Genomic DNA, 21639 nt, shown 5'->3' with positions numbered 1-21639 from the left:
TTGGCTAACCCTGCCAGGTTCACAATTCCATATTCCAAGCAGGAGGGAACTAGGGATTAGACTGCTAGCTGCATGCCCTCAGGAGGTAGGAACAGCTTTAATTTCCTAAGTGTGTTTAGATGGTGGTCGGCTCTCCTTTTGTTGCACTGATGTGGTCTTGCATATTCAGGTATTAGTACAGAGTTATGCCTAAAGATCTCGTGGAATCAACAACATGTGGGGCGCAGTTGAGAGCCGTAAGTTGTTTGAGCCAGTCTTGAATGGGTGCAGAGTGGTTGTGTGGAGCAGTCAAGAAGAATTCCGTCTTGAGAGTATTTAGCATAAGGGGATTGTGAGCTAACCATTGTTGAATTTAATTTTCAGAAGCGCACAGTTCAGAGTTTTGATGTCATCCAGTGAGGCAAATTCCTATACAATTGAGTGTCATCGGTGCACATGTGGTATTGTATGTTTGAACGGTTCAGAATTTCGGAGAGGGGTTCGATGAACCAGTTGAAAAGTGTGGGAGAGAGTGTGGAACCTTGAGGCACTCCAATTGAGACTGGTGCATTGTTAGCGAGAGAATGGTTAACTTTGATTCTTTGTGTTCCATTATGTAGGAACGGTGCAAACCAATTTAACATAGGGCCTGATAGCATATTGTGCCATCCACTTCAATGGGAGTGCAAACATGGCTTCAGGCCTACCTGTGTAGTCTAACTGTAGCAGTGTAAAAACTGCCGTTCAATCTGTCAAAGCAATCCCTTTTGACACACCAAAACCTCCCTTTCAAATAATAATAAGTAGGCTTTCCTGTTTTCAGTTTCTAATTTTGGTTTATTCTGGTGGGTTTTTTCAGCCTTTTCCAGTCAATGGTTATCTGCAATTAGGCTTTTGTGTGCCATTAAATACAACAGAAACAGTGTTTTTTCTGTGTTTCTAGAATGTTTTGGTTTTATTATTACTTGTTTTCTGTCCTGAAGTGCATGCTATGTAGACCGCATAATTACAGTGTAAATGAGATTCAAATACATCTTACAAATCAAACTTATTTTATTACACTTTACAATGCATCTTCAGTGAGTCTTCGGTCATCCGTACTCACACTTTCTTCCCCATGTAAACCTTTATCTGTGAAGAAACCCTATGAACATTGGCACTTGAGACGGGCTGTGCCCAAAACAACCAATCTCCAAGTTGTTAACTCAGGTCACTGAAATAGCTTTCCATGTCAATTCTGGTGTATCTGAAGATTGAGATTCTCCGGAACAGGATCTGCAACATATGTGTTGAACTGGACACATATGCCCTAAGAGTCATTGAAGATGTCAAAAATGAAACTGTACTTTTCAAAATCCAGAGAAAATTGTACAGAAGGGATCTAGAACTTGTGTGTAGTACCACAGTGATGCTTCATTCTCTTCAAATGTCTTGGTTGCTGATGGGAGATTTCTATGCATCATTGCAAGCCATTTCTCATGCATTGTAAAATAAAATATCTGCAAGAGGCCCTCAACAAGTGGCAAGCTTTCTAACATGGAATATGCTGCTGGGCCAAAGTCACTAAAAGTGTCCCCTAGCCTCCTCTTAAGCAAACATTTCATATCTCCCCCAATTACTCTGAACACTTGGTGGACAAGGGTGTTTTCAGACTCTAGTTTTTTCATTATGTCCACTATAACAGACAAGTTTTCCTGTAAAAAATCGAAGGCAGTAGACTGTACTTTTTTTCGCATCACTGTCAATATGTGACCAAATATCCTCATGTGTCTTGCCAGTGTCATAATCACTAAATACAAATTCGGTAAACGTTCACCACATGGATAATATGCACTCATAGCTTCTAGGAGTGAGAACCACCAGATAAATGACACAGTTGGATGTGTATTTCATTTATGTCACTCAGTGCACAGGTTGAGACATATTTGCATTTTATCTCCCACGTGTATAGAAGCAGTGCATTAAAATGGCCTGCTAAGTCAATAGCATTCCTCATTAACTCTGAAGATTGTAAAGCTGCTTTCAGCATACCATCTAGCAAGTAGCAAGGATCTCTTACAGGGACGCACTTCAGCTAAGGTATTGATTTTGACAGGTTGTCACATACCTTTTTCATATACGCAGCCAAATCACTGCAAGTGTAAACAATATCACAGCAATTTTGGTTGAACTTAGTAAGTACGTTTTGCAACAGCACTTCAAGTGAACACTGCATTGCATGTTTCTGTACATCTAGATTTGCCACAATGGTGCACCGGATCTATCCATCTTTTTCAACATAAAAGGTGAGCAGCACTTCCTCTGCTGGGTCGCAATGCATCTATGGACTTTCATCTAAAGTAATATAGATCTTTACTGCATCTTGGAGTTACGATTGAATGTGTTGAATATCGAGAGAAATGCCTCAAGTAGGTATTTTTCAACGTTTGCATCAATTTTGGCAATGTTTTGCTGCTGGTGCACTTTTGAGAAACAGATTCTAATCGGTCTATCAGTTTGGTGTAAACTAGTTCTAGATTGCACTAAGGCACATTCAAATTCATGTGTCACATCCTTTTCTTCCTTGTGTTTTCTTTTGAAGTGTATCATTGTCTCAACGAGGGACATCTGGCATAGGTTATCACGTTTAGGTGGCATTTTAAGTGACTCTTGTTGACAAGATGTTCAGCAATTCAGCTTGCAGTTGTGCCAGTTAGTATTCGGACAGTCACTCAGCAAAACCTGCAAATTAACATATTTCACCCATTCACCTCTTCTACCATGAAATCTTTGATTTCATCTGCAAAATCTTCTGGCTACTTTATTCTGTGGAGCACTGTGTTCTTCATAGACTACAGCATAAGAAAAAAAAATTCAAAACAGGTTGGGTGACTTGCGCAAATTTTGAAAAGTTTTTTTGAAGTACCCCCCCGCCCTACTATAAGCCCCGTTGAATGTGTTAGGTAATAAGGAATGTGGCAGAAACTGATCCTTTTCTTCTAAACCCCTCATTCAGAATTATGATTCTTATTGCAAAAACTACAATAAAGGTAAAAGGGGCCCATAACAGCGAATTCCTATAATTATATTCTAAACAATAACCTCGGGGAACCCCTGTTTCCTATGCCGGTTGTCTTCAGCTCAGGCTTCTGAAGTTGTTTGGCAGCACTACTGTTTCCTCTGGCTCAGTATATGGTGTCTTGCCAAGAGAGTTAAGAAAAGCATATGTGTGCATCAGGCAATGTATTAAATTGTGCAAATGAGGCCATCATACATTGTACAATTCTACAGCAGCTAACGGAACCCACTGAGGTACCATATACAGAGCCTTGGCACTTCTTGTCATCCCTCATTTTAGAGATTCCCTCTATTTGGAAGCAATGACAAAATGACCCCATGTAAAAACAAGGATAATGGGCTCCCCTACTATCAAGAATTGGAGTTCACTGTGGTGCCCATTGCAGACTTTCCCTGGCCTCTGCCTGGTGCCACTGGATATGCTCCATTAAGAGAGATACACACCTGGTGACTGCTTATGCAGGGATCTGCTGAGGGACCTCAACAGACTGTAACACATCAGGTAATCCCCATGATTACCTTGCCTGGGTTGCAGAACTACCACTACAAAGGGCAATCCTAGGGATTCATTTTAAATGGATGACTGCTTCCACTCTCCAGTCAAGGTAATCCTGAAATTCCGTGACTAGCCTGTCTTTCCTTCTCATTTTAAGAAAGACATCGTAAGAAGCTCACTGGGGCCCTGTAAGTAGCTCTCCTGTATGCAGTCCAGCCTACTAAATTAGGAACTTTAGGTTGGTTGAATTAATATATACAGCCTAACAATGAAATACATGAATTCTGGATGAAAATGTATCTTCATAAAGTTATGGTTTGAGTAAAATGCATTTGCAAAATATATTTAAAGTTGATATTTGAGTGATAAATCATGTAGCTTTGGGGAAGCTTAATACTAGTATTACTAACTTGGTGTGAGGGGCATTGCACCTGTGGGTGTCATGTATAACTCATATGAAGATATTCAAAATTGATAGAGCCCATTTTTTGCATTACGGCTTGCAATTCTTCCTGATGCATTGAGGTTGCCACTACCTGTAATCTTGCTTGGGGTGGCCACTAATGTAATAGGCTCTGACCTGACACTATTTTCTTTCTAATAGTAGTGGCTTGGGATGACTTTCATTGAACATAAGTAGCTCTTCTTACAGAAGAAGTTGGAGACCCCTGGTATAGACATGGGGTTGAGAGAAAAGTGAGGTAGAGGTTTTAGAGCATTAATTTTTTAATGCCACCACCCATGTAAATATAAGTAATTCTTAGCAAAAGCTAGAGGCGTGGGGTACAACAAGGGGAGAGTTAGACGAGAGAGAGAGGTAAAGACAAAAATAAAAGTTACGTTACATAGTATGAAGAGAGAGCAGAGAGGAAGGTGTGGAAGAGAGGGTTAGTTGGAATAGAAAAGGGCTGTAAAGAAATGTGTAAATCAGGAGGTAATGACAGGAAAAAGATAGTGAAAGAGAAGAAGCATGAAAGAAGTAAAGTTGTGAGAGAGTTTAAATAGAGGGAACAGAAGTAATAAAATAGAAGGGAAATGGAAGGGTAAAGTATTATTGAAAAGGTAAGGTAAATTGAAAGATTATGTAACAAGAGATGTGGGCAAAGATAAAGGTGTGGCAGTGAGAGAGATGTGCAGGGAGATATTGCAATGAGGCACAGAAAGGGTGAGATAGTAAGATATGTACAGTGGCGGCTCCTCTACTAGGGTGGAAGAACGTCGTCCCACTGCTTTGCAGCAGTGAAATAAATCAATTTAAATGGGACCTGACCCCGTCCAATAAACTTTCCAACCAATATATCTCCTATAATGGAAAGTGGGTGCTGGTGAATAACTTTGCAACAGATACCCGTTCGGCAGTAGTTGTGCACTGCTTTGGCTCTCTCAAGGGGCCAAGTGGTGCAGCTGTCAACATTTTTTAAAAAACATCATTGACTTTCGGTTCAAACTGGGTCTGCGGATTTTAGCATTGGTAGAGTTTTATAGGGGATTGTTGTTTTCAATGCATTTTTGGAAAGCCTATTAATAAATCACCCTTATTTAGTCCACGAGGTAGAGTGCATGGTATTTAAAAGCAGGACATGTAGAAATGTAAGGTTAACATCTCCTTACAGTGACTAGTCCTCAAAAGCTATTTTTCACTGTGACTGACTTATCTATCCTATGTAGAAAACCAGAGTACAGATTTAAATCCCTATGCTGTATCTTGGGAATGGAACTATCTATATAAATAATTAAACAATTATTTTTATTAATTATTAAATATCAAATTCAATGGCAAATTTGGATTAAGAAAAAATATTAAAGAGAAGTAACTTTTAGAAAGTCACCTTTCCACTGCCTGGTGTTTCTGGGGGCTACTTTGATTTTGCTCTCAAACTTCTCCCAGCCAGGGATTAACATTTGAAAATTGTGTGAAATGCTTCCCAGGCACAAACAATAGGCTGATTTCAATAGGCAGAGATCACTCTTCTAAACCTCACAGAATATGCAGGGTGGGGGCTGTGAGCATTGGTTTTGACATTACCTGTTAAAATCATGTTTGAGTCAAATTCTGCTTGACAGGTCTGCTGGGTTTACAAATAACATGTTGGGGCTCTCTTAAAAGTCAGAGGACAAGATGCCAGGACAATTCTTGTGTATCAACTTTCCGGTTGTTGAAGGACTCTGCTTTGTCCTACTAGGCTTCTGTCTTTGGGTTTTACATATAACTCTATGGGTGCACTTGAAAGGACGGGACCAGGGCGGCAAGGCAGTTCTTGTGTAGCCAATGTCTGGCTGTTGGTGAACCCTGTTGTGTTCTACCAGACTCCTGTCTCTGGGTTTATTAGGGGTTTTGTGGCTGCTTCTAACTGCATTTTGGTGTTATATGTGGGAGAACACCAGCTTTACATAGTACACTCCCCACACTGACCCCAATCTTCAGAACCCAAGTTTACTGTGGTGAAGACTTTCACCATCTTGAAAATGTCCAAAGTGGGTAGGGTTGGCTCCGGGAACATTTTTATTTTTTTTATTGGCATTTCAGAATTATACAATGTATAAACCAAGGAAATAAAACCCCCAGACTGTAGCACAACAACATCCATCATCCAGTAATCGCATAGCTTACAAGTTACGAGCAATTAACATATGTGACGAGTATATTACGATGCACAACTAATCCATTGGATTTGCTTGTAAATAGTCAATCAAGTATGACCAATAGTCTCTTGGCTTGGCTCCAGTGGACAACTCCTCCATATATGTTTGTAAAACTTCTCTACAGTATGTCAGATCCTGTAGCCATTGTCCAATCTTTGGAGACACTTTACTATCCCAGCACAGCGAAATTCTACGCTTTGCTAGCAACAAAGCAATTACACAGAACTTGCGCTTCCTGGAGCGCACACCTTGAACAAGGCCCAGCAAGCAGGTGCGAATGGTACATTCAATATGTGTTTCCACCATTTTCCCCAATTCTCTCATAACGTTTATCCAGTACTCATTCACTTTCGCGCAGGACCATGCAAGATGTATGAAGTCAGCCTCATCCGCCTTACAGCGCTTACATTCCGCATCTGTTCTTAGACCATAAGCACATAACCTGACCGGCGTATAGTGTGTTTGGTGTGAGTATTTATAGTGCAACATACGCAAATTTCCGTTTGGTGTATGCATGCCAGTGAGAGCACATGTCGTGACCCATTCCTCCTTCGTAAGCGGAGCCTCTAGTACCTCATTCCATTTCTCAATCGCACATGTCGTCGTTGAAGCTATATCCTCCTGCAGTTTAACATGTAATTTAGATACCATGTGCACATTGCTAGGTGTAGTAAGCATCCACTGTAATGCTGACATCTGAGGCGGCTCTGCAGGATAGGTTGGTTATAGCGTTTTAATCGCGTGCTGTAGTCTATAATATGTGAATCGAAACAGCAGTGTTTGGTTACTGATGTATGTAAGGTCGTTTGGTGCTCTAAATATACCATCGTGATACAGGTCTCCCATTTTATCTATACCCACAAGTTTCAGCTGGTCCAAGCCCACTTTTTCTTGAGTGACTGATAATTCTTTGTGGTGTGATAATGGTAATGCCGGAGCATATAGCGGCAGTTTGCCAGCTAATTTCCCCATTCTGCGCCAGGCAGCATTTGTCGTGTCTATAGTGTTTATATCACGATTATGAAGAGGGGGCCTACGATGATTAATGATAGCCGATAATGGTATAGGGAGAGCGTCACCTTCCTCTATAGCTACATGTGTAACATACGGGACCGTATGGTACCAATAGTGCGTAAACTGCGCTTGGGCACATAAAAAATAAAGCAAGAAGTCTGGGACCGTAAATCCACCACGTGAATATGGTAGCGTAAGTGTCTGCAGTTTAATACGGGCCTGCTTACCAGCTCATATCAGTCTCGTCACCATTGCAGACAATCGTTTAAAAATCACTGATGAGGGAGTGATCGGGATGTTATTAAAAGGATATAAGAATTTAGGTAAGACTACCATTTTAACAATCGCTAGTCGATCAGCTAATGATAAAGGTAGTTGTATCCATCGTCCTATTTAGTCCTCTATGGTATCGAGTGCCCTGCCATAGTTGGTGCGGATCACAACCTCCGGGTCCCGATGATACCAGACTCCCAGATACTTGACCGGGTCTGATTGCCATTCCAGAGGGAATTCAGATTGGTGTGGAAGCGTTGAGTCCGTTAGCGGTATTATGAGGGATTTGGACCAGTTGATTTGTAGCCCTGAATGACAACCAAATCGAATATATTCCCTTAGCAGAGGGGCCAGATTTTGCTCCGGGTCACGCACATATAGCATCATGTCGTCCGCATAAAGAGATATATGCAATGGGCGCTGCGGGAATTGGAGTGCCGAATAATGATGACCCTGCCTTATCGTACAGGCAAGCAGCTCAAGTGCTAACGCGAAGAGCAAGGGGGACAACAGGCAGCATTGCCTCGTCCCCCTTGCTATCGGAATGACCTCTGATATATAGTTGTTAACTTTAATACGAGCCATAGGTTCAGTATATAATGTATGCACCCAACGTAAAAAAATCGGTGGCCATCCCATTCTTTTTAGTACAGTATGTAGATATGGCTATTCTATAGAATCGAATGCTTTTGCAGCATCCAATAGAACCGCAACAGCTTTGGTACTAGGAATTAAGTAATGCGATAATGCAAATAATGTAATCTGGTGGCCAGGAGTTTGGCTAATATCTTAGTATCAACATTTATGAGAGACAGCGGCCTGTAAGATTCGGAACATTCAGGATCTTTATTTGGTTTTAAGAGTGCGACAAGCACAGCTTCTCTCAGTGTGGGTGGTAGTAATTGCTTATCGTGTGCATCGCCCTACATCTCCACCAGATGAGGCGCCAATTGATCTACAAAGTACTAATAGAACTCGCAGGTGAACCCGTCAGGGCCAGGCGATTTTCCATTAGGCAGTGATTTTATAATTCCCGTGACCTCTTCTACCGTGATGGGCAAGGACAGATATTCCCTATGTGTATCGGATAGCCAAGCTATCGCCACATCTTCCAAGTAGGCCATGACCTCAGACGATGCGGCCGTACTACGCGCAGCATACAATTCGCCATATGTTCTCATAAATTCGCGCAATATCCCCTTCGCATCTCGTTGTAACTCCCCCTATGTATCTCTGATCGCTAGGACTGCCTGTGGCGGACGACCTGTGCATATCTTGGATGCCAATACCCTTCCTGGTCTACCCCCTTCCCCGTACGATCGCGCTATCTGGCGTTTCGACACATACTTCAGTTTGTCCTCTGCGTATGTTTGATATTCCGACAGCACCGCCCGAATGTCACCTAATATTTTTACATTTTGTGTGTTTTCATACTCCCGTTCTAGTGTTTTTAGTGTGCTCTCCCGTTTGCTAAGCTGTTGACGTATATCCTTTAAAATACCAGCGCTAGTACTAATACATACCCCTCTGATTGTCGCTTTAAAAGCTTCCCAGAGTAAACCAGGGTCCTCTGTACTGGGTATAGTCAATTCAAAATATTCAGTTATAGCTTGACTGATAGTATCGGTGTACACTGAGTCCAGCAGCGCTTTCGAGTTAAATCTCCAAGTGTAAGGGGGCGGTGTATAGTGTGGTATGTTAATAGTTAGTAACACTGGGTTGTGGTCAGAGATTGTTCTAGGCATATGGCTCACATCTCGCGTACATAACAGTACCTCACTAGTTCCCAACCAGTAGTCTATACGAGACCAGCTATAGTGCGCCGCTGTAGCGTGTGTGGCTTCCCTTCCACCCGGATTGCGAGTTCTCCAGATGTCATGGAGATGCTCTTCACTCATAATATTATGCAGCACCTCCACTGCCCTCCGATGTGGCTCCCTAGATGCTGCTGATCTGTCTAAGTCATCACACAGAGCAACATTGAAGTCTCCCCCCCAGCATATAGCCATGCCCGACAGGTCATTTATCTTACGCCAAATTGCATGATAAAAGTCCGGGTCGTCCACGTTCGGACCATAGGTATTGATAAAAGCTATCCGCTGACCCCGTAATCTCCCCGTGATGATGATGTATCGCCCTAGTTCATCCTGTATCGTACTATCTACCTGGAGTTGTGTCCCCTTTTTGATCAAAATGAGGACCCCTCTGGAGTAAGAGGAGTATGAAGAACTATATACTGCTTCCGCCCATTTGCGCCCAATATGATTCGTAGAACTAGGAGCAATATGTGTTTCTTGAAGAAACGCTATGTCAATACGTAGTCTGTCGAAATAAGCAAATATTTGCCTGATCTTTTTCAGGTTGTTAAGCCCCCTGACATTCCAAGTAATCATATTTAAATGGGCTGGCCGTAGCCTATTGTCGGACATTGTTAAAGAATGACATGCATCTTGGAACTTGCGACATTACCCCTTCTTGTGCATCTTATGTGACTTAATGGAAAGCTGGTAGCTACATACATGTAACAATATAGCTGGATATCCGCGATGTTTCTCAAGTAAAACAGTCTGTATAACATTTCCTATCACCGCCCTTCCCCTCCACCCACTTCAGCACCCCAAGCATGCCAAAGACAAACCCCTAATACAGTAAACAACATAACAAGACCACTTTGTGGGGATCATCCGCCTGGGGTACTGCCAAGTGCACACAACTCCATCCACCAAAGTGGATGCGGTCAGGTAAACGTTATGCATGCAGATCTGCTCCTGTCCAATAATATCTCCAGCAGCTTGATAATGCCACATCACTATATATATCTGAAAGTCACATGTTATAGCGCAAATATTCCTCACCATCTGTCTTGAGTGATACAGTTCTTAGCTTCTTCTGATTATTTCACTAAAGAGATACTCACCCCGTCCCCGCTTAGGTTCAAAGGCGCAGCAGCTTATTTCAATAATATAGAAACATCCTATCTATGAACACCACCAAGCTCAATGCACACAATATGTGTATCGCCCTCCTTTATCTACAGCGTCTCTTGTGCACAATCCTAAATATATTGTCTAGTCTCTTACCACTCAACCCTATCTATTCCATTCTTTTCAACATCCTGGAAGTCCCCTTGGCGAGAAGCAGATTCATACAGACCTTGAAATTGGTGTCCATGCAGTGTACAGGCCCACCAGCACATACCATCCCTGGCACAAGGTGGCCGTATTGCCTACAGCACAACTGCATGTCTCGCCCTTTTGTGACTCATGTGAAGACTGTTCTCATTCAGAATCTTGGGTCTGCCCAGCTTGCTTACGCTCCCGGCGTTGACCAATCAATTTTTTAATAAAGTCTTGCGCTGCCCTCGGAGAATGTAGGACCGTGGAGCGGCCCTCTTGAGTCACCTTCAGCCGAGCCGGATAAAGCATTGCATAATCCACTCTCATTTCTCTCAATTTCCTTTTTACCGGATTGAATTCCTTCTGTGCTAGTTGAACTGTCATGGTGAAGTCCGGATAGAACGCCAAAGTGTTGCCCTGATAGGCTTCCTGCTGCTTTTCACGTGCCATGCGCAATATGGCATCCCGATCCCTATAGTTCAGGATCCTGGCAACTGTAGGTCTCGGTGCGGCACCTGGCGGGGGTCTTGGCGCCAGGGACCTATGCGCGCGCTCCACTATCAGGACCGTCGAGAAGTGACTAGCACCAAACACCTCATGGAGCATGTCCTCTACATAGGTCTCCATCCGTCTCGTATTTGTGGATTCTGGAATTCCCGCAATTCTGATGTTATTGCGACGGGACCTCGCTTCCAAGTCTTCCAACTTGTGTTTAAGGCCTTCCACCACTTTCTCCTTATCCGTGCACTTTCGAGTTGTGGTTTGCGATTCGTCCTCTACAGTTGCGATGCGTCTCTCAGTCTCATCCAGTCGCTCCCCTTGTTTATCCAGTTTTGGCGACATATTGTCAACCCGATGTGTGAGGGAATCCAGTTTGCCATTGATGTCCTCTAAGCTTTGCTGTATCGCCTTGAGGACTTGTTCCATTGCGTTGTTCAGCTCGTTTCCCCCTTCCAATTCTGTATCCGAGAGCGCCGTTGCACCTTTGGTTTGTCGCTTAGTTTCAAATGAGAGTTTGGATTGCTGCTTGTCCGTCTTTCCCATGTTGCTAGTAATGAGCCCCAAAGATGGCGGCACCCGCTGCGTTATATCACCACCTATGGGGAGGCAGTGTGACTTAGGCTTCGCTTTGTAGCTTCCTGGGCCCTTAGCCCTCCGCACAGCCCAATTAAATCTCGCTTTAAAATGTATCACCCAGTATTGTCCCCCGCTAAGAACAGGTGTCATTCGCAGCCGGTATCGTAGTGCCACTTGCGTAAAGCACCATCACAGTTGTACCGAACACCCAGTAGTAACCGTAGCCCGCTATCTGTAAGTCACAGGGCCGTTGTGCGCCTCATTGTCTCACTGCACCATGCAAATCGGTATGATCCACCATCTCTAGGCCTCAGGACACAGTCCGCCAGGCGGTGTGCAGCCATTTTGCGACCCGGGTTTCCTTTGTCCCCGCTTTACATACGTGTACCCAGTGTCAGCCACCACGCAACCTCTGGGGGACCAGCACCCTCCGATTTTCACAGGCCCGAAGATGTACAGTGGGCACAAGTCATGATGACGCCCCACCTTTCAGCTATGCTTTTTTTTTAGCAAGTTACACCAGGGATATCCGAACAGCAATCCACATACTACACCGAGCAAATCAGGCGTCCCTAGTATGTATGGTGCTGATTTGTTTCTTAGATGAGGCTCAGCTACCTAATTGTGTCCCAGCTGACATCGCCACCGGGCCCCTGCGCCGCCCCACACCAGCAGACTATGCTGTTTAATAGCAGAGAGCAGCAGGTCCGGATACACCGCGAGTGCGGGCAGCCATTTTGTGCCGTCGCACCATTCTGTCCTCCACTCTGCAACTTATCCCGCTTGATACCCGTACTCACTGCATGTTATTTAGGGTCAGACTGTCAGCCGCTCCCCTGTGTATTCGCCCCTCCTGGAGCCAGAAGCGATCATCTTACACACCGCTATACGGACAAGAGCGGGATCAGCACCGGATCAATCTTAATGCCGGGCGCCGCCATCTTATGTCATCCACTCGTCGCTCCGCGGGTACATCACACAAAAGCTATATTTTGGGTTAACGGTGTGCCGCCAGTCTCAGAGTGCTCGCATCTTGCACTCCAGTTCTTCCGATGTTTTCACTCGCTCTTTGGATTCAAATACAGACCTGCATATCGGTCTTTTTCGCCAATCCACGAACCTGACCAGCGGAGCTGCCTCAGGAGCCAGCCATTCCGCCGTACGCCCTCTAGCGCCCCCGGCTCCGGGAACATTTATCTCATTGGTTACGGCATCCCTAGGACCCATTCCACCGACTAGAGCACACCAGACATAAATGTGGCCTCTCCAGGTAACCACTTCAGAACAATCCTGGAACTGAGGACGAACAGAAGAGTACTGTACCTGTTGAGAGGAGCCCTGAAGGACTAGAGCTGCTTCCTCTTGTACCCAGGACAAAGAAGCGGACTCCAAGGGCTATAAGACTTACCTCCTGTTCAAGCTACAGGGTTGCAACAAGCTACAAGAGGCCTTTGCAGCACTTGCCCAGCTGACCTGTGGCAACTGTACCAGGAATAGACCCTGCTGTTGTCCTCTGGCTGACACCCTGTGAATTTCTAAGTGTCACCCTTCAGGTCCTAGGGCACTTTAGGAGTGTATTCCTGTGGTGGATTAGGACTTAAAGAACTAACTCGGAAGGTAAAATCATTGACCAAGACAAATCTGATTGGTGTGTATATGACCAGACTCAAAATGCACCTAGATCTCGGTGTACCGCAACCATTGGCTATCATTTGCACTTTGTTTCTTGGCACTGTTCCTACTTAAAAATTTAAATATTCATATCTCTGGTTTTTGTCATTTTGTTTATAAAATTATACTCTATTTTTCTAAATTGGTTTGGGATTTTTATTGTTTCACTTTTCAACTTTATTACTCGTTTGGTACCGCTTGAATACTTTACACATTGCCCTAAGTTAATGCTGTCAGCTCTGTGCCATAGCTACCAGGGGGTTCAGCTGAGATGGAGGGTTGTGAATAGTCCTTGAGGAGAGTTGCCACCCCCCAAATATTAATCCAATATCTTACAGCTAGGATTTCTCAAAATGTGGATGGCAGTGTCTTTTATAGTGTCCTTTTAGTTTAGGCATGTGCTATGGATCTTTAAGGAGAACGTTTTAGAATGTTTAAGCATTTTTAATATTCTTTTACTTGGGTATTACCAAGAGTCATCCACTGCACTGCTATAGTTTGAATGGGATCGTAATAACACTTTTCAAAACACTTGCTATATATGTAGCAAGACAGCATCAGAACTTCTCAACCTGATTGATATGACTTTAAAGGGAAAGTGTCAGCATGTCTCAGTAGACTTCACATAGTCTTAATGGAACTATACAATATTATTAGAAAGATTGCTGTATTTTAAAACGTGTAGCACTCAGATTCTCAGAACATCACAGACTCGTTAAGATTGCGGGCAGCCCATAAAAAAAATATTGGTGGTATTTTTGCAACAGGCACACAATGTGCCTCTCACAAAAATACTGTGGCCCAACCACCAAACCAGCACCACACAGCAAGCCTGAGCTGGAAAGAGGGATGATGTCTGATGCCAGTTAGAGTGTAGATTTCAATAATTAATTTACCTTCTTTCTTGCATCATCCTGACATGTCTCTTCCCAGCATGAAGTACATTCTGCTGGAGGGAGCTGTTACTGTGAACTTATACACCCTCCTCCTATTTTAATGTAATGCGGGAAGAGGATGGAGGGGGCTACTACTTAACAGCTCCCTGCAGAAGCATGTATTTTACGCTGCTAGGAGCCTTAGGCAGGTGCAGGTTATGGAGGAGTGGGCTGGGTGATATAAAGGTGACGGTAGGGATGATTAAACTGCACAGGCAGGGGGGGGGGGGTCTGGATAAAAGGCGACAGAGGAAGGGTGAAAAAAAAAGAATTAAAATGCAGCGGTAGGGGAGAGGCAGTGAGTGCAAGTGGGGTTTTGTGCTTCTTGACAGCCAGCTCTGTCTCCAGGAGGCTTGTAGTGCTGTCTCACACCACAAAGAGCAGGAGAGAATGAAAATACCTCTCTCCTGTCCACCCGTATTTTATGGTCCCAGCCTTGCAGCACTGGGTCAATGAAAGGAAGGTTTAACAAACTTTTTTAAAGGTTTTGCGAGGGCTTTTTTTTACAAAAGTGGCAATTGTACGATTTTTTTGATTGGGGGGGGGGGGGGGGGTAAGTGGGGATCGCAAAATCCTGGAGGGTTTGGATTCTGGCAGATGGTTACAATATCAGTAAGGAGACAAATATTTGGATGTGTAAGAACTCAGGTATCTGCTTGTTTGCTTTTGAGCAGGTATGGTAGGAGACATTGGTACGGGCAACAAAAGACAGCATTAGTTCAAGTTTTTCTACAGCACAGAACTGTTACAGCACAAGGATAAACAGTGCAAACTTCATTCCAAGACTAAGTAAGTACAGGTCAGGCAGCGTTTACGTTTTGATAACTTTATTTCGGTCAGAGACCATAAAAGCACAGATAAAATATGTACACACAAGATAAAATACATAAATAGTTGAGAACCTTAGTTAAAAAATTATTAAACAATAAGTTATCAAATGAGGGATGACAATCATTGCAATTAATCACGATTTAACACAATTAATCAAAGTAGACCTTCTACGCCACATACCATATAGAAAACGAGAGACAGAGAACACAATGGGAGGTGAAGTATCATATCTTAAAATTCTACAGGCTTGAGCGCATTGTTTTAGGCCCAGATTTCTACACAATCGTGCCAACCAGGATCTTCGTATTGCACTATAGGCAGGGCAGAAGAATAAAACATGGACCATATCTTCTTTGCTGTTGTTACAAGCTGGGCAGATTCCCTCTTCTCGTCCAGCCCATTTGCAAGTCAATGCCCCAATCGGCAGACAGCCATGTCTTAATTGTGTGTATAGTTTTCTTGCCATGGGAGGTTGTATTAAATCCAGAAATTCCTCCCTCCTGGGCACAAGTTTTACCTGCAGAAAATCTATAGACAACCTACCCATAGTTGACGAATAGTACAGCAAACTTAAATGATACTGTCTCAGGGACGACACCCAGCTTCTGTTCACCTGCCGTAAGAGCGAAGAGTTCGATGGCGAAAGGATCCGTGAGTGCCTTGGGGCTGTTTTTAATTGGTTCCAACTCAACAGCCTCAAGTGCAACTCGGATAAATCCGAAATACTATTCTTCGGATGCCCATCGGAACCAGATTGGCATGGGTGGTGGCCTGCTGACATGTTCCCTCCAACTCAGTCATCTAAGTGGGCTAAGAACCTGGGAGTAAAAATTGACAATGAGCTTTCGCTCAAATCCCAGGTTTCTACTCTTACGGGAACATGTTTCGGGATCCTCAGAATGTTGCGTAAGTTCTTTCCCCTTCTATCTGAGGAACATCGGAGGATAACTGTCCAGGCACTTATAGGATCCAGATTGGACTATGCAAATGTTCTATATCTGGGTCTGCCAGAATATCTCCTTCAGCGTTTGCAGGTGACCCAGAACGCTGCTGCTCGAGCGATCTTTGGCCTGCATCGTCGCACTAGTGCCTCTAACCTTCTTCTATCCCTCCATTGGCTTCCTGTACGGAAGAGGATATTGTTCAAGGCCATGACCCTAGCCCATAAGGCCCTGCATGGTAATGGTGCAAAATATCTCCAGAAGAGGCTGGACTTCTACCGACCTACACGATCCCTCAGGTCGGAAACATTGGCTCTGGCTCGGGTACCACGTATCAAAAGGGCTCGTCTAGGCGGCCGGTCCTTTGGATTCCTTGCCCCCCAGCTATGGAACTCTCTACCGGTGTCCTTGCGGACTACCTTGAACTTGCTTGCCTTCAGGAAGGACTTAAAAACTTGGCTGTTCTCTGGTTAGTCCGCTTCCTCTTTTAGGCTCCTGTCTTTTTACTGTTATGTTTTCCAGTTCTTTCTTTAGGTCTGGAGCACAAAGCGCCGGGACACTCCTTTGGAGTAGCCGTTGCGCTATAAAAGTCCCATTTTAACATAACATTTTAACATAACATAACATAACAGTTCTCCGCACCGCTGGACAACTCTCCTCTGGGGTCTCCCATAATTGGGGCAAACCTATTTGGTATGCAACAGCTTTAATGTGGGATAACCAGGGTATGCTCTTCAACCGCCCCCAAACTGCAGAAAACTCAGCTCTGTAATCATCAAGCTCAGGTACTGTCCAGAGCCTTCTCCAATACAGGAGAGGTCGAGCCGCTAACAGTTCTGAAATGGGCTCTAGACCTAGATCTAGTCTCAAAGGTATGAGCGGGGTACTCTGGGGGAGACCTATCAAATTCCTCATAAATGCCTGCTCAACCCTAAGAAGGCTTGATGTGCGCATATGGCCCCAGAGTTCTGCACCATACATTACAGCAGGTCTGGCTTGGGCGCCGTAAATTTCAAGCACTGGGGAGACTGGCTTGAATTGGGTTGTGCTCTGAAACTTGCCAATACCCCCTACGATCTGTGAAAGCCTCAGGGCAGATTTGGCTACCTGGGGGCCCCAACAGAAATCTTCAGTCAGGGTGACGCCCAGGTATACAAAAGTTCTCACCCTTTCAAGCAGGGTGCCATTTAGCACAGGGCTAGGGCGGGTGCATTTCGGGGGACCAAAGATCATGAACTTCGTCTTCTCTAAATTAATCTTGAGTCCCCGCGAGGCGCAGAATGATACAAAACCGTCCAGGACCCGTTGGATGCCTGTTGATGTTCGAGACAACAATAAAGTATCGTCTGCGAACATCAGAGCAGGCACCTGACCTGACGCCAACCAAGGGGCATCACTATCCCTAACGCTATCTAGTTCACCCACCAGGCCATTTATGTACAGACTAAAGAGCGTAGGGGCCAGGGCGCAGCCCTGGCGTACGCCTCTGGTAACGGGAAGCGGGCTGATAATTCCCCGTTCTTCCCACACCTAACCTGGGCATAGTTCCCTACATGGAAACGCTTCAGGACGTCCAATAGATAGGGCGGGAGGTCTAGTTCTTTCAAGACCCTCCATAAACTCTCCCTGGGCACAAGATCGAAGGCGGCCCGCAGGTCTACGAAGACCAGGTAGAGGCTGCCACCCTCAACACTTACAGTCTTCCAGAAAAGGACCTGCAGCCTAAAAAGTTGGTCCAGAGTCGAGATCCCAGATCTTGAACAATACAGCCAGGTACGGTGCCCAGATGTTTGGCTGGGAACGAAAGAGGTCACCCGGTACCCTATCAAGGCCTGGTGCTTTATTAGGGAGCTGCCTAGTAATCGCGGATTCTACTTCCTTAGCTGAGATACTCTCAACGCTTCCAGGAGCCACCCTCGCCCGTGTATCCCACTGGCCTGTCTGGTATCCCAAGTCCAAGGCCCCCCGCAGTCGACACTCGTGCGGGAGGTCCAGGGCTGGGGAACTGCAGAGAGGACCATCTAGCTCTAATATCATGGTCCTATCTAAGTATTCAGGGGTGTCAGCCAGAGGACTAGTGTAGAGTGCAGCAAAATGCGCCTCCCACACTGAGGGAGCAATATTTGGTAAAAGAGTCTCCCCTCCGTCTCTCGCAACAGAATTTACTAATGCCCAGAATAATTTGGCATCCTTTGTCACAAGGGCACCCCATAGTTCTTCCCACCTGGCTTCTTCCCACTCTCTCTTGCCCCTAGACAGCTCCTTTTTATACATCAGTCTAGTAGCCCTAATATTCACTTTATCTTTCGATTTGATTGCCGCAAGAAGCTCCTTTTTTAATTTCCTGCAGGCATCATCAAACCAGGGGTGCGTTTTCGGCACACGCCTCTTAGTTCTACTTACAGGGTTAAACACATCCCCTAATACCGCAACTAACTGCTTATGTGTATCTAGTGCCTGCTGTCGGCCAGTCGAATCGCCCATCTGGGCTATAAGGGGGATTTCAAGTTGGTAAATTTTTGCAAGCTGTGAGGGTGAGTTTGCAAGATGAGGCCATTTAACCCTCCTTCTATTATTGGTCAACATGAGGGGGGGCATCGTCATGGCGGATTTAGGGTCAGGATTAGTTAGTCCAAAGGACCCTGGCTTAAAAGTTAGGACCAAGGCATTGTGGTCGCTATCCTGTCTTTGTACAACTCTAAATTCCTTCAACTTGTCCCAATTTTTAGCATCCACCATTAGATAATCAATGATGGATGTTTAGCTTGCCCGGTTGAATGTTGCTATTGCTGGGCGATCAGGGTCCAATCTCCCATTACACGCCCGCAGAGATGTTGCGAGGAAGAGAGATTTTATTTGGAGCACCAGAGGTGTCCATGCTCTAACCGGGGCAATATTAGGCTCAGGGATGTGCCATAGTACATCTACTTCATCTTGTTCGCCCAGTTCGAGGCTACCCAACGGTTCAAATTGGCAGTTGAAGTCCCCGCCAAGAATTATTGCGGTAGAGGAATCTAGCCCCTGGATAAAATAGCTCAGGGCTTTAATTGTGTCCGATTCTTGCCCATTTCTGGATGGCCTCGAGTAGATGTTTATTATTGCTACTGGGGGTTTACTTGGAGGTTTTAATAAGACACACTGGATATCCAATCAGGCAGCAGCAGTGCAAAATACTATCACGAAATCAGAACATGTACAGGAGAGACATAAGCAGTGTAGGCTTCTCTGACTCTTACACATATATGCACAGAGCAAGGGAAGCACAGGAAACAGCAATGCTTCTTTCAGGCATGGAAGATACTGTACAGACAGCACCAATGTAAGTAGCTCAGAAAATAATGCCCTATTCCTTTCTTTTAGGCAAGTCTTTAAAGTAAATGGTATCTGAACGTACAGCAAACCAGTGAGTAGATGAGCTGCCATGCCTGCCATTAAGCATCTTAACATCTCTGTATCATCTGTAGGCTATAGTGCTGGTGAACACAGAGGACTGTGCACAATGCAATATCCTCGAATATTTTGTTTTCCATATGAGAAGGGCAAAGAAGGGATATATTACAAAAACATTTCTTGGCATATCTAACATATTGTCAAAGCTTTTGTTTATACATTTTTAATACATCAAACAGAAAAAAACGTTCATTTGATGATTTAACCTCTTTTGGAAGGCAGTAGTTGACCAGCCAACTGAGGGATTTGTGTCTTTAGCTTTGTTATACAGATGTCTCACATCTTATATGATAGAGACTTCTAGCCGCAGATTCCTTACCTTAGAATTCGAAAAAAGTTCTGGAGCAGTACCCCTGCATGCCGGTAGGTGGCGTCTTTCGGCTGTGCATGTGGTTAGCGGCGTTGTCCATGCCAGAAGTGATGTGTGCTGTGCCTATATAGGTGCACCCCAGCACTTTAACGTCAGTTCTTTTCTTTTCACACCAATCAGCGCAGATCCAGGAAGAGTTATTTCTTAGTCAATTTTTTAAAAACTTGTTTCAACATTTTGTCAAGGCTTTTTTAGGGTTTTTTCTCCTGGTGTGGTAGGAATGTCCTTGAAAGAGACTGGCTTCAAGCATGCGGCACATGTCACTGTGTGAATGCGAGTACGACCGAGGGCCTGTTCTGATTGCCGCGCCATGCACCCAAATGCCTTAAGGGAGCAATCCATCAAGCTTCTGGCAGCATGACGATCCAGATCCCGGTCGAGAGAAAGGTCCTAGAAGCGGTCACGGAGTCAGAGATTCTCGTCACACTCGAAGTCCCGCTTCCATAAGAAGAAGTCGTTGTTAAAGCCTGATTCGACTTCACCTCATCCGCTGGCTGACAAAATGAGGGAGCATCAACACTCAAGGCCTGGGTTCTCGGTTGAGCCAGCGCCTGGGCTATCTCCGTACATTCCCAAGTTTCCAGGAGCCAAAGCGAATCCCACCCAATTAAAAGAATTGTATGAGGCTATACACCTCATATTTGGGTGGTCCGTACCCTCACTCAACCCCCCCCTTCCACTTGCACCCCAGTCCTGATGAAGACCCCATCCCGTAAGGTCGCAATGAGTACCTACATGCCTTAAGGGGTCGAAACGTCGACACAACATCTTTGCCAATATTATCACCAGTTCAGGATGTACTGTGATTTTCTTCATATATATGGCTTCTCTAAGAATTGTAGATGTCTGAATCATGATTTGATCGGAATGTAAATACGGCAGAGAGTTAATTTTGCCGATTAATTTGATTGTGTTCTTAAATGTATCTAATTTTTGTATTCACTTCCTTCCAAATCCTACACTTTATCACTCACCTCCTGACTCCTCCTCCTCTTTTCTGGGCACTGTTATAATACTCAAATATTGTCTGTACTATGGAGCTCAGTAATAACAAATTATTAGTGTTCAATGTGATTAAATAGGCATTTGAACCCCTTTAAAAAGGTTTCTTGGTACATTGTTTTTCTAAATGTTTTGTATTGAATGATACCTACTTATGACAGGCTGATAAAGGACCACCTATCCCTTCTCTGAAAGGAAGTAACAGCTCTCTTGGCCAAGGGTGCTATAAAGAGAGTGCTCACAGCAGTAGGTCATGGTTGCTATTCCCGCTACTTTCTGGTGCCCAAGAAGGCCGGAGGTATTCCTCCAATCCTTGACCTGCGCTCTCTCAATTTCTTCCTCAAGCAGGAAAAGTTCAAAATGCTCATTCTCGCTCAGGTCCTGTCTGCCCTGGACCCAGGAGACTGTATGGTAGTGTTGGACTTGCATATTTTCATATCCCTGTCCTTCCCACCCACAGATGTTACCTAGGGTTCACGGTTGGTAACGAGCACTTTCAGTTACGCAGTGCTCCCCTTTGGCCTTACCAGCACTCCTCAGGTATCCACCAAGCTGATGGCGGTGGTTACAGCTCATCTGCGAAAATCAGTGATGCCAGTCTTCCCCTATCTCGACAACTGGCTGTTAAAGGCGTGCTCAGCCCAGGCTGTCGTCTCCCACCTCCAGACTATGGCACACCTCCTGCATTCGCTGGGGTTCACTATCAAAGTGCCAAAGTCACACCTGGCTCCCTCTCAGGCTATGATACCAATATTTTAGCCTTTATCCTGGATTTCGATGAGAT

This window comes from Triturus cristatus, chromosome 4_2, assembly GCF_964204655.1.
Source record: "Triturus cristatus chromosome 4_2, aTriCri1.1, whole genome shotgun sequence".
NCBI lineage: Eukaryota > Metazoa > Chordata > Amphibia > Caudata > Salamandridae > Triturus > Triturus cristatus.
Note: the sequence above shows the minus strand (reverse complement) of the source record.